A 13,097-nucleotide genomic window follows, 5' to 3' on the forward strand; every position below is an offset into this window, starting at 1 on the left:
ATGCTCCAGGGCCTTCAACTAGTACGGACCAGGCTGAGGTTTCTGAGGAGTCCAATGAGGGTGGAAGTGAGAGCAGAGGGGAGACCTGTCAATGGTAAGATGTTCCCCTTTCTTTGTGCCGTAATTTCCGGACTAATGGGCGCCCCTGATAACAAGCCTCACCCAGTACATTTTTAAAGGAAAAATGTCATTTTGTACATATGTAAGCCTCAACTGTCTATAAGCCGCGTGTGCCCACATAGTAACATGAGATATTTACAAAGAAATACCAGAATTTTCGCACTATAAGGCGCACCTGACTATAAGCCGCCACCCGCCAAATTTGGCACGAAAATGGCATTTGTTCATAGATAAGCCGCACTGGACTATAAGCCGCAGCTGTCCTCACTGAATTATGGGATATTTAGACAAAGGACATTAACCGGTAACACTTTATTTGACAGCGGCATCATACGACTGTCATTAGACCAAATGAACCACCGTGAAGATTTGAACCAATTGGCTGCAAACCTTCATTGCTTCAAGGAGCCTAATTTGGCCATCACTGCTCCCTTGGGGGAGACGGTCAACCTCTGCTGCCACCTGCTGTCAACATTGTTGTTGTCCAACATGCCTCTTAGCATGCATTGCAGCGCTACAGATGTAAATAACTATCAAAATTCATGTTCTGTGCTAATTATTCCTTCACTTACTCTTCCAGTTGTTTCATTAATTGTTAGTTATTGTATTTGGTAACACTTTATTTGACAGTGGCGCCATAAGACTGTTATTAGACAATTATAATTATGACATGACACTGTCATGAGCATTAATAAATGCTTATAACAGATGTCATTTAGTGTTATCCGGCTAATTATCTCACTTTTGAATGGATGTAAAAGATCCAAGCTGGATACAAATGGAGTTAGTGATATAATTTGCCGGATGACACTTACTGACATAAGCATTCAGTAATGTGCCATGTTATAACTAGGATGGTCTTATGACAGTCTTATGACGCTGCTGTCAAATAAAGTGTTATCTATTAACCCAATAAATCAACAAATAAGCCGCACTGGACGATAAGCCGCAGGATTCAAAATGAAGGAAAAAAGTAGCGGCTTATAGTCAAAAAATTACAGTACACAGAGTTTTCTAAATTTTAATAACATACCTTAACTTTTCTTTCCAAACAGCACCAGCAACACAGCAGTTACATTGCAGCAACATGGCAGTACAGCACTAACTGGGCTGGTTATTAGAAACATAACATCTTTGTTAGCCATCTTCATCTCCTCCTGTGCACTGAAACCATGGAAGTCTTCACCCTCAGTGTCAGCTATGAATAGGCTCAGATACAATTTGCCACGCACCTTCTCAGTCTCTGTTTCGTTGTCGCTTTCAATATTTCCCATAATGAGGCAAATTCATTCCTGAGCTTGTACCATCCTATTCAACCCGTTGGTGATGGTGGATTTTTTACACACTGCTCCACGCTGTCAAGATCCGTTGGCAGACTTGTGAAAAAGTTGCTTTTCGCATGTGGCTAGTTTTGGTGAACTCGGAGTGCCCCTTCAATTTCTTTTAGCGTTTTCCATGATGCGGCTCTGCTAATTTTACTCATGCAGAAAGATGAGGGTCTGCTACTTTTATTCATGTACAAAGCACAAAGTTAAATAGCGTACGGCATGCAACACGTCACTTCCACTCATTAATATACATGACGTTAGCAACCGTTGCTAGGAGGGGTCACGCTTGCGTTTGTCCCTCATGATAGATGCATGTAAATAGTGTATGAACGAGATATTTACTGAGCTAAACCTACCAATTCTGTCCGAAAATGATGTCCCTGGTGCCTAATTCACTGGTAAAGATGTGGAAGAACATCCAAGTGTTCAGTTAAAGAGATGGCTTAAGTGTCGAGGGCTGAAAAAGACGGGAAAAAGAGCTGACCGTTCTCCTGTTTCAACAAGCTATCCTTTTCCACCATGTGCCCTGTTTTTCTTATATATCATATCTAGAGCTGGGAATCTTTGGGCACCTAACGATTCGATTACGATTACGATTCAGATGGTCCGATTCGATTCTAAAACGATTATTGATGCACCCCCCCCTTTTTTTTTTTTTTTTTTTTTAAATGTTTTGTACATTAGTTCCAAAATTGTTCAAAAATACTCTCAGGCTAAACCAAACTACTATTTCAGTATCAAGTTAACATATAGCAGTAAACAAATATACAAAAATAACAGTAAATAAAAAAACTCCAGTCCCCATTCTGTATCAGCAGCTTTAAACTACATTCAATTAATTTAATGTTGTGAATCAACCGTTAAAGTTGTTAAAATTGCTCCCGTTAATCCATAATTTCCCTTTTGTCAACTTTCGACATGTGAAAGTTTTAAAACTATTTAAAAGATAGATTCAAGTCAATATTTTACCGATTTAGGAGTATTTTAGATAAAAAGTTAATTAGGTTTGCTTGGAAGGTTCGCTACAACAGCCTTGCAGAGAAGTGTACTGCTTTAAGATGGCGGCCGTTTACTACGTCTGCATCTAGCTTTTTGTAGATGTGCTGCAAACGCTACCGCTACCGTAGTGCATCTAGTCTTATATAAATGATATCTACCGTAACATTATGTGGATGACGTACTTTTGTAGCAGCTTCAGGTATGTTGTTGTGTTTTTTTATCTCGTGGCATGAGTTGAGCTAGAGCCGTGAGTTGAGCATTGGCATTACCCGAGGGGCCGGGTAATGAGAAGCATGATGTTTAGCTACTCTCGCTCCGCTGCTCATTGACCGCGCGGCGCGCTGAGTGTGTTGTACTTCCGCTTTACTTGGCATATTTCAATAATCGGAATTTGGATGTTTGTGAATCGTTCTCGAATCTTCCACGGCCGAATCGCGAATAATCTAAGAATCGGAAATTTTGCACACCTCTAATCATATCCTCTGGTTGTCTTACGTCTCTGACCGTTCTCGGTGGTATTTTATATTGCTAGTTTTGTGTAGAGCGATCACAAATGCTACTTGATTACAGCCAACAAACACTTTAAATTTTTTCATTAATAACAAATCTTAATTCTATTCATTTGTTTACACTTCCCTCTTACTAAAGTTGTTTCTTTACAACAGAAAAGGTAACAACAGTGGCAGTCAGATACCATTAAAACATTTTTCAGGTCATTCATTGTTAGACAGAAGCAGCGTGGCAGAAACACCACGCAAAAAAATAAGTAAAAATATCAAAATGACTTACCTGTTCGTCCTCTAGGCCCCAACAAAATGTTTACTTCATCTGAAATGTGAATGGCTTCACCTTGCTGGCGTCAAACTGGTCTTTTGGACGTCCGCGCAAGTTAATCGACTCTTTACATTTAATAGCATTTAAGCTAGCTACTTTTGCCATGTAAGTTGGCCAATTGGTCTTTTGTTGTACTTAGATCCTCATTTATCTAATTTTATACCATTTCTGGCTTAGCTCAGGTATTTTAAATTTTTATGTTCTTTATCCGATTACTCGATTATTTGAATTAAATTTTGCTGCTTCGAGTATTCTTTTAATTAAAGTGGCGTTGTAATGGTTTGTTTTGAAAGTGTTTGCATTTAGTTTTATTGATTTGGGTGGATACACTTCCCTCTAGTGGCAACTGTGAATATGATGTAACTCATTTCACATGGCTGAAATCCAGCTGTTCCCTCTTAGGACCAACATAAGCTACGTTTTTGTTTGAGCTAATTTTTTTTTTTTTTAATGCATTCTGAATTTAGTTCATAGATATATTTAGCCGTATTTTTTGTGGGAATATGAGTTGGAACCATTTGTTTAGAGCATTGTTAAGTTTTTTTTTAATAGCATTTAAGCTAGCTAATTTTGCTATGTAAGTTAGCCAATTGTTCTTTTGTTGTACTTAGATCCTCATTCATCTATTTTTTATACCGTTTCAGGCTCAGGTCAGGTATTTTAAATTTTTATGTTCTTTATCCGATTACTCGATTATTCGAAATATCTAGTTTATCGATTAATTGACTACTAAAATAATCAATAGTTGCAGCCCTATAATAAATATAACAAATTGTTTAAAGAATATAAAAGAAAAAAATAAGAATACAAGGACAAATTAGAAAAACAAGGGGGAAACTCAGGATAATCAATCTCATAAAATATTGAAAGCACTAACACAAAACCATGAGCCAGTCTTCCCAAACAGAGTTATTGAAGTTATCTAGTGAAAAATTTTCTAGTTTTAATATTGCAATATATGTCACAATATATCGCAAACCCCCAAAAAGTCGCAATATAAGTTTTTTTCCAATATCGTTCAGCCCTTCTACAAAGAATTTTATAATACCATTTTTAATTTTTTTTTTAACAGATCATGTGGCTAGCACCTAGGGTATTTGTTATATTAAAGTAACTTTTTGGAAATAAGTCTTGTTGTTTTGTGTTTGGATCACAGGCCAACACTCGGATGACCCAGATTCCAAGTGTGTGATGTGTTGATGTGAGACCATTGCTGTTTCACACCTAGTCTAACGACTGGATGAGCCTGAACGATAACGACTCTGAAAGCCGGTAACGACTCAAATGTTGATGGCCTATTGACTCTGAACAGTTGATGGCGAACGAGGCTTTGTCGCACAACAGCCACATGCGGCTCTTTAGCGCTGCTCTAGTTGCTCCCTGGAGCATTTTCAAAAATGTTTGAAAATGGAAAAAATGGTAGAGGGAAATATATTTTTTGTTTTGTTATGGTTTCTGTAGGAGGAAAAATATAACACAAACATTCTTAACGTTTTCCAATGCTGTAAAAATGTGTAGAATAAATTTTACATTTCAACATTTCTGTCAACGAAGATTTGCGTCATAGCCTGCGACACACGCTTGACTGAGCTTGACAGTGACACAAGTGACGTTCTGTTATTCTCGCTGTATGATTAGCTGAAGAGTCGAAATACTCTCCCGTTAAATGCATGTTTAAAAATGAAATGTCGGTCACAACAAAACTTGCACGATCTGTTGGGTTCTTTTTTTTCTGTAACCATGGATGATTTATATGAGGAAATTTTCCACTACTTAAAGACAGAAGAATGCAGCATCGGGACTCTCTCCTCAAAATGTCCCACACATTCGAAAGAGACAGATGTGTGTGAACACGTTTGCTCTTTTATATAACTTTAACATATGTTAATAATACTTCTCTGTGTGTGATATTATCAATTGCTTTACATATGCATTTTTAAATAGGCACTTTTAAGCAAACGCAACCGGACCATTTTTAAACAGGCATTTTATTGGAGAACATTCCGACTCTTCGGCCAATCATATAGTGAGAATAATGAAACGTCACTGTCAAGCACATGCCCCCCGAGGGGATGGTGAGGGCGAGTGGAAAGTGTACCTACACCGGGAGAAAATAAAGCGTGGAAAACCGTTCACAGATGGTGAGTACATGAAGGAGACATTCATCAACATATCAGAACACCTATTTGCAGAGTTCAAAAACAAAACCGAGATAATTGAAAATAAAAAGGTGTTATGCATGTTTTATTTTGTATTTTCGCAAAACCTTAAAATAAAAATGACATCAAAAATCAGATTTCTTCACTGCTTTTCTATAATTTCATAAAAGCAATGAAACAAAGAAGTCACATGGTGCGTTTGATGCACTGCAGGGAAAATAAATCAGGAAGGTTTATTATGTATTTTTAGCCGACATTTTGATAGTAGGCTAATATAGCTTATACAGATACATACAGCATGTGTTGCCTTCATTATTAGGCTTATTTAAGGGTTTTAATTTTTTGCGGCTCGAGACATTTTTTTTTTTGGTCCAATATGGCTGCTTCAACATTTTGGATTGCCGACCCCTTGACTAACTTCGGTGTTTGAATGCAAAACTTACTCAAATCTGCCTCGCAGTGCGTGGCCTGCACGGCGACCACTATGTTTAATGCCCAGGCTAGCAGCTCTGGCCGCTTGCATGCTCTCTTAAAGTTGAAGGCATAGGCAATGCACAACTTGCACCCATTTGACATGCACGAGACTGATTGAGAGGTCAGAAGGGAATGCGTTGAAATATTTCTTTTCTCGATCTAGTACTAGTTCTTCTAAAAAAATAGAATATTGTGATAAAGTTCATCATTTTCTGTATGTACTGATAAACATTAGACTTTCATATATTTTAGATTCATTACACACAACTGAAGTAGTTTAAGAATTTTATTGTTTTAATATTGATAATTTTGGCAAAAAAGTCAAGACAAACCAAAAATCCCTATCTCAAAAAATTAGCATATTTCATCCGACCGATACAAAAAAAGTGTTTTATATACAAAAAAGTCAACCTTCAATTAATTATATCAGCTATGCACTCAATACTTGGTCGGGAATCATTTTGCAGAAATGACTGCTTCAATGCGGCGTGGCATGGAGGCAATCAGCCTGTGGCACTGCTGAGGTGTTATGGAGGCCCAGGATGCTTCGATAGCGGCCTTAAGCTTGTTGGGTCTGGTGTCTTTCAACTTCCTCTTCACAATATCCCACACATTCTTTATGAGGTTCAGGTCAGGAGAGTTGGCAGGACAATTGAGCACAGTAATGCCATGGTCAGTAAACCATTTACCAGTGGTTTTGGCACTGTGAACAAGAGCCAGGTCGTGCTGAAAAATGAAATTTTCATCACCATAAATCTTTTCAGCAGATGGAAGCATGAAGTGCTCCAAAATCTCCTGATAGCTAGCTGCATTGACCCTGCCCTTGATAAAACACAGTAGACCAACACCAACAGCTGACATGGCACCCCAGACCATCACTGACTATGGGTACTTGACACTGGACTTCAGGCATTTTGGCATTTCCTTCTCCCCAGTCTTCCTCCAAACTCTGGCACAATGATTTCTGAATGACATGCAAAATTTGCTTTCATCTGAAAAAAGTACTTTGGACCACTGGGCAACAGACCAGTGCTGCTTCTCTGTAGCCCAGGTCAGGCGCTTCTGCCGCTGTTTCAGGTTCAAAAGTGGTTTGACCTGGGGAATGCGGCACCTGTGAAGTGCGGTACGCTCCAAGGTCTGGAATGAGCCCTTCTTCACAATCTTTCTCAGGGTGCGGTCACCTCTTCTGGTTGTGCAGCGTTTCCTGCCACACTTTTCCTTCCCACAGACTTCCCACTGAGGTGCCTTGATACAGCACTCTGGGAACAGCGTATTCGCTCAGAAATGTCTTTCTGTGTCTTAGCCTCTTGCTTGAGGGTGTCAATGATGGCCTTCTGGACAGCAGTCAGGTCAGAAGTCTTGCCCATGATTGCAATTTTGACTAATGAACCAGGCTGGGAGTTTTTAAAAGCCTCAGGCACCTTTTCATGATAAGCTAATTTTCTGAGATAGGGTTTTTTGTTTTTTCTTGACATTTTTCCCAAAATCATCAATATTAAAACAATAAAAGGCTTGAACTACTTCTGTTGTGTGTAATGAATCTAAAATATATGAAAGTCTAATGTTTATCAATACATTACAGAAAATAATGAACTTTATCACAATATGCAAATTTTTTGAGAAGGACTAGTATGTCTCTTTGTTGGTCTTTCGGGTTTGAGCCACTTTCTTGTCAATGCTTGTTTAACTTGCCGGCAGTAGAATTGTCAGGACTAGGCCGGCACAATATATCGTGTAAATATCACCATTGCGATGTGCACATATGCAATTAGGCTCATGTCTATGACGTAGAACTTCCCCCCACCCGCGAGATTTCCACCCCTCTCGCCATCCTGGAAGCAGGAAGTACGGTATCAGAACCCCGGAAAACATAAACAAATCAAAGCAAATCAAACTTTTCAAGGCAGAGTATACATGGCATATGTTTGGAATAGTGACAAAAACTAACCCAAAATAAAGAGGAAATGAGATGTTCCACTATTAGCTGGAATGTGGAATGGATGATGTCATTTTTTTCCGATTTAAACTGAAATGAGCAATGTGCCTTTCTATAAAAAGAAAAGGAAAAAAAAAAAAACTTATGGATGGCGGGCAAAGGAGCAAAACTTTACCCCTTTACAGTTTTTCCAGGGAATGGATGGATGTGTTTTTTATTTTTATTTTTTTAACATATGTGTCTAAACATGATGGTTTAAACCAGTGGTGTCAAGGAAGCAGCCCACCAGGGGATCCAATTTGGCTCTGTGAAGTTTTCATGCCTAACAGGCACATTGTAGCTCATTAATACTGTACATACAGAATCAGGTGCTTCGATTTGGCCATTGGTCCTCACAGTAAAACTTGATTTATTATTTGTCACCAGTCATTTTCGTGTTCCAATGTATGTACGTTTCACTTACTGTATGTTAGTCCTGTGTTATGTGTCTTTCAGAAGGATAGAGAAACGCAATTTCATTTTCTTTGTATGACGTGTATATGAAGAAGATAACATTAAAGCTGGATTATGGTTTACAGCCTAAACAGCTAGAAGAAGTTTCGAATCTGGCATGACATATATGTCCAACTATCCCCTACCTGGAGGATTGTACATGTAAAAGGTCTTTGTGGATTAAAGTATATTTTTGGATGAAATAATGTTGTTTTGTGTTTGGGTGGGTCATATTTGTGCCTTTATAATCTATATATTCACATCTAATGGATGAGCTGATCTTTTGGTGTATTCCAGCAATGTCAAACTCAGATTGAGACCTATGCAAAGAGCCCATCTCGTGTACCTGAGTGCAACCTGAACAGGGGGTCCTCTACCATTATTCCTAGCTGTGATATCCAGGCGACCAGGCCTGCTTTGAACACTCTTATTTTATTATAAGTCAACGCTTTGGTCACGTTTGTCTTCACAATTCAGTCACAAAATTAAGCCAATTTATAGTCAAGAAAGCATTTTTTCATGGGGCCAGATCAGTCTCATAAGGAACACACACACATGCCCGATGCACATACTCATTTAATGTGTGTGTGTTCCTTATGAGACTGATCTGGCCCCATACTTTCTGGGTAGAGGCCAACACCAATACCTGATATGTTGATGCGTGACCCTGGCTGCTTCACAGCCTGGTCTAATGAATAGATGATCGTGAAAGCACAATAATGACTCAGAAATATTGATGGCCTATACAACACTAACGACTCTGATATGTTAATGGCCGATAGTTGTTTCAATCACAATAGACTAGTCTTGATTTCAGGAGACGCGCCCATTCCCTTCCCTTTTGTATAAAGCTGAGCACATTGAAGAGGCAGTCTTTCAGTTTCTTTAGTGAGACCAAGACCTTCAGACCTTCTGTGCTTCCTTCTGCTGAGATTGTTTTCTTCACCAACACAACCATGGCTTCTGCACGGTGAGAACTTTTGTTGTATACTGAGTTAAAGTACAGTGGCTTTTTTTTTTTTTTTTTATGATCCCCACCACGTGGTAAACGAGGATTTCATTTTATTTTGCCGGTTTATTTATTCTTGATGATTTTAATTTTCTTTTCTTTCTGACTGTTAGTGCAAAGAGCACATTAATGGTACAGGGTTTCCCCTACATATATAAAAAATAAGGGCCTTGCAAATGAGATGTTTTATTTTTCAGATTTAAAGATACAAATTTATCATTTGTACAATTTAACAATATGTCTAAATGAATATATATACGGGGCGCCGTTTGTAAAGCAGCACATGCTGAAAATTACGACATTTTTCTGCGGGATGGGTACTGAGACGAGCGGCGCAGGGTACTGAGAGAGGCGGGCTGCAGCCAGACTCCTCTCACATTTTCTCACATTTAGCGCCACACAGTGTTTAAAATGGTGTGAAATATTTAGAGTCACTTTTTTTTTTAGATAAGTTTTGGACCTGATTGTTTAAATCCAGAACTAAATATTTAAATTAAATCATAAAATTATATCCTAAATGTTAAATCAGGAAACGGTCGGAATTAAATATTTAGCTTAATATGCAAATTCACATGACTGGAGACTGGAAGTAACAAAATAAAAGCTGGTGGAGCAGCTCAGACTGTCTGTTTACGTTGCTTGAAATGAATAAAACCCACTCAACGGTGGCAGTCTGCTCTTGGACATGAGTCATTGTGATAATAACAATATATAGGTACAATACATATTTAGGAAAAACTATTTAAAGATGATTTTGTGTGCGCCTTTGTTACTTCCGGTCTCCAGGCATGTGAATTTGCATATTTAGCTAAATATTTACTTCCAACCAGATTTAGCATTTAGGATATAAGATATAAATGTAATGTAAATGTAATAAAATATTTAGTTCTGGATTTAAACATTCAGGTCCAAAACTTCTTCTTTAAAAATGAATATTTAGGTTGCTAAATAATGTTGTAAATGTGCAAAAAAAAAAAAAGTGACTCTAAAAATTTCACACCACGTTTTCAACACTGTGTGGCGCTAAATGTGAGAAAATGTAATTTTCAGCATGTGTTGCTTTACAAACGGCGCCCTATATATATAGCTCATTATTTACGCACTATTTTCCAGATGTTGTCTGATTTAGCGCGTCAAAAATTGAAATTGACATCGGTTCTACTGTTGCAAGCTTGTGCTTGATTACGTTGGAAATCGGGAGAAAAATCCACTGAAAGGTACTTAATGTAATTCTGGTTTAAGCCTGTGAAAACGGCCTTGACATTATGTTTAAGTTCTTTTGGGCATGTGTTTGATCCGAATCGTCGCGCCCTAGCATAGCACTTGTTTGTTACTGATGCCCCTGGTTGTAATTTCAGATGAGGATTTTGAAGTATTTCGGAAAGATTTAAATTTTGAACGGACGAGGGTCCGTTAACAGACGGACTATTATTGTTGTGGTAATGTAGTACGTACTAGGGCCAAATAAAGAAGAAAAAAGGACTACAAGATGTAATTCGTACTATTGCTACGTACGGGGAGGGGGGGGGGGGGTCGTATTATTACGTAGGGGTCATGTAGCTATAATCAGCTACGCATTTTACGTACATGTACCGTAGCTGAGAGCTACGGCGAAGCATCATTAGAATTCCTTCTATTTATTATACTTTGATGTAGATGAGGCAAAATTTTAAGGATTTCCTTATTTGTTAAACTGATTCTAAAACAAGATGCTTTCAATATTGTTGATTTTCACGGAGGCGGGAACGCTCTTACGTAATTTACGTAAGAGCGTTGCCGCCTAGTCCGTTGTTCTGACAAAATTTGCAACCCATCAAAAATTGCTACCTTGCGGGTTTTGCGCATGCGCGTAACGTTAAAAATGGCCGCGAATGCGGCGATTCCAAAGTAAACACAACAAACTTTTCTTTAAAGAAAGGAATATTTACTTAAGTTTGATCATGTAAAGACATGTACAAAAGTTCTGAGACACATCCTACCATGTTAGCTGCACACAGTAACTGCACTCCGCGCTCTCACTGTTAACAACTTTGCCGCGTCGTTAAGTATTAATTTACGCCATTTTCGTGTTGCACGTGTATGTTTATGATGTATCTAGTTTAGTTAGCACTTTGGATAACATTGAGAGTCCAATTGAATGTAAAAGAGGGTTTTTTCAGCGCCACGAAAGCTTTGGGAGCAAAATAATCTGAATTTATTGGTAATATTGTTACATATAACCTGGTGCAATCAAAGAACAATCAATATTTTAAGCTATATCATGATAACTAAAATTTAACAGTGACTTTTGTTCTAATTTTATATAGCACTTTTAGCAATTTCTATTATGTCTTTTGATAGCTGCACTTAATGGCACTTCAACTCGCAGTTCAGTTTGACTTTAAGGTAGTTCGTTTGTGTGTCCAATTATAAATTAAAAAGGTCAATTGATAAAATTGACATACCAATGCAATCCTTAAATCAGGGAACATTTCTTTTGCTTATTCTGAGAAGTGATCAGCAGTAGTTGCAGGCAAATTGTGTTCGGCAACAAATTGGCAGAATAAAATCTCCGCTTTCGTCACTTTTCATTCTGCAGACTTCATCTTTATGACCAGTGTTGTTAATCTTAATTTAAAAAAAGTAATTCCAGTTACAAATTACTTCTCCCAAAAGTAAGAGTAACTCAGTTACCTGAATGTGAAAGTAATTAGTTACTCGGCAAAGTAACTAGTGTTGCCTTTGATGCCCCCCCCCCCAAAAAAAAAAACACAGTAACCTTTGCTATGTTTGGAAGTCATTTAATGTTGTAAATCAACTGTTAAATTATTAAAATTGCTATCGTTTTTGCATGAGTTCCCGTCTGTCTACTTTCGACGTGAAAGTTTTAAAACTGTTTCACTGTTTAAAGATAGATTCAAGTCAAGATTTTGCCGATTTAGGAGTATTTTAGATAAAAAGTTACTTGGGTTTGCTAGGAAGGTTCACTACAACCGAGCCTTTCTGAGAAGTCTACTGCTTTAAGATGGCGGTTGTTTACGAACGCCGCCGAGTCTGTCATTTCGCATGTAGTTCTATATGCATGTGATATCTAATTTTGCATCAAGTGGGCGTAGGCTGATTGTAGGCTGTTGGCTACAGTCAGGGAATATTGGAGCCACCAAGCCTAGCATCGCGTTTGCAACAGCGTCACAACAATCTTCCCTCCTTCCCATTCCTGCTCTTCTCGCTCCGTGTCTCTGATTTTCCTCGCATCATTCAACCATTGCAGTAACGCACAGTCTCGTTGCCAAAACGATGACAAAATCTGAACTGAGAAAAAAATGTAATGCACGAAAAACGTACAGATTTTGAACGTACGGCGTACACATTTAAAAATCAGTGCTCACTTGTAAAAATAACGCCGAAACCATACAACTTGACAGATATGGGGAAATATGATTGAAAAGTCATTGAATTATAGATGAGCGGGCGTTTTGGTTGAAAACATAACATTGATTCAGCTTTGTTTCCAATATTATTAATAATCGGATTTAATAATAATAATTTAGGTTTTGAAAGGATTTCAACGTTGAAACAAAGATTATTGAGGGTGCAAAAGTGACGTTGATTCAATGATATACAGTGGGGCAAATAAGTATTTAGTTAACCACTAATTGTGCAAGTTCTCCCACTTGAAAATATTAGAGAGGACTGTAATTGTCAACATGGTTAAACCTCAAGCATGAGAGACAGACTGTGGGAAAAAAACAGAAAATCACATTGTT

Source organism: Corythoichthys intestinalis, chromosome 5 (genome assembly GCF_030265065.1).
Source record: "Corythoichthys intestinalis isolate RoL2023-P3 chromosome 5, ASM3026506v1, whole genome shotgun sequence".
Lineage (NCBI taxonomy): Eukaryota > Metazoa > Chordata > Actinopteri > Syngnathiformes > Syngnathidae > Corythoichthys > Corythoichthys intestinalis.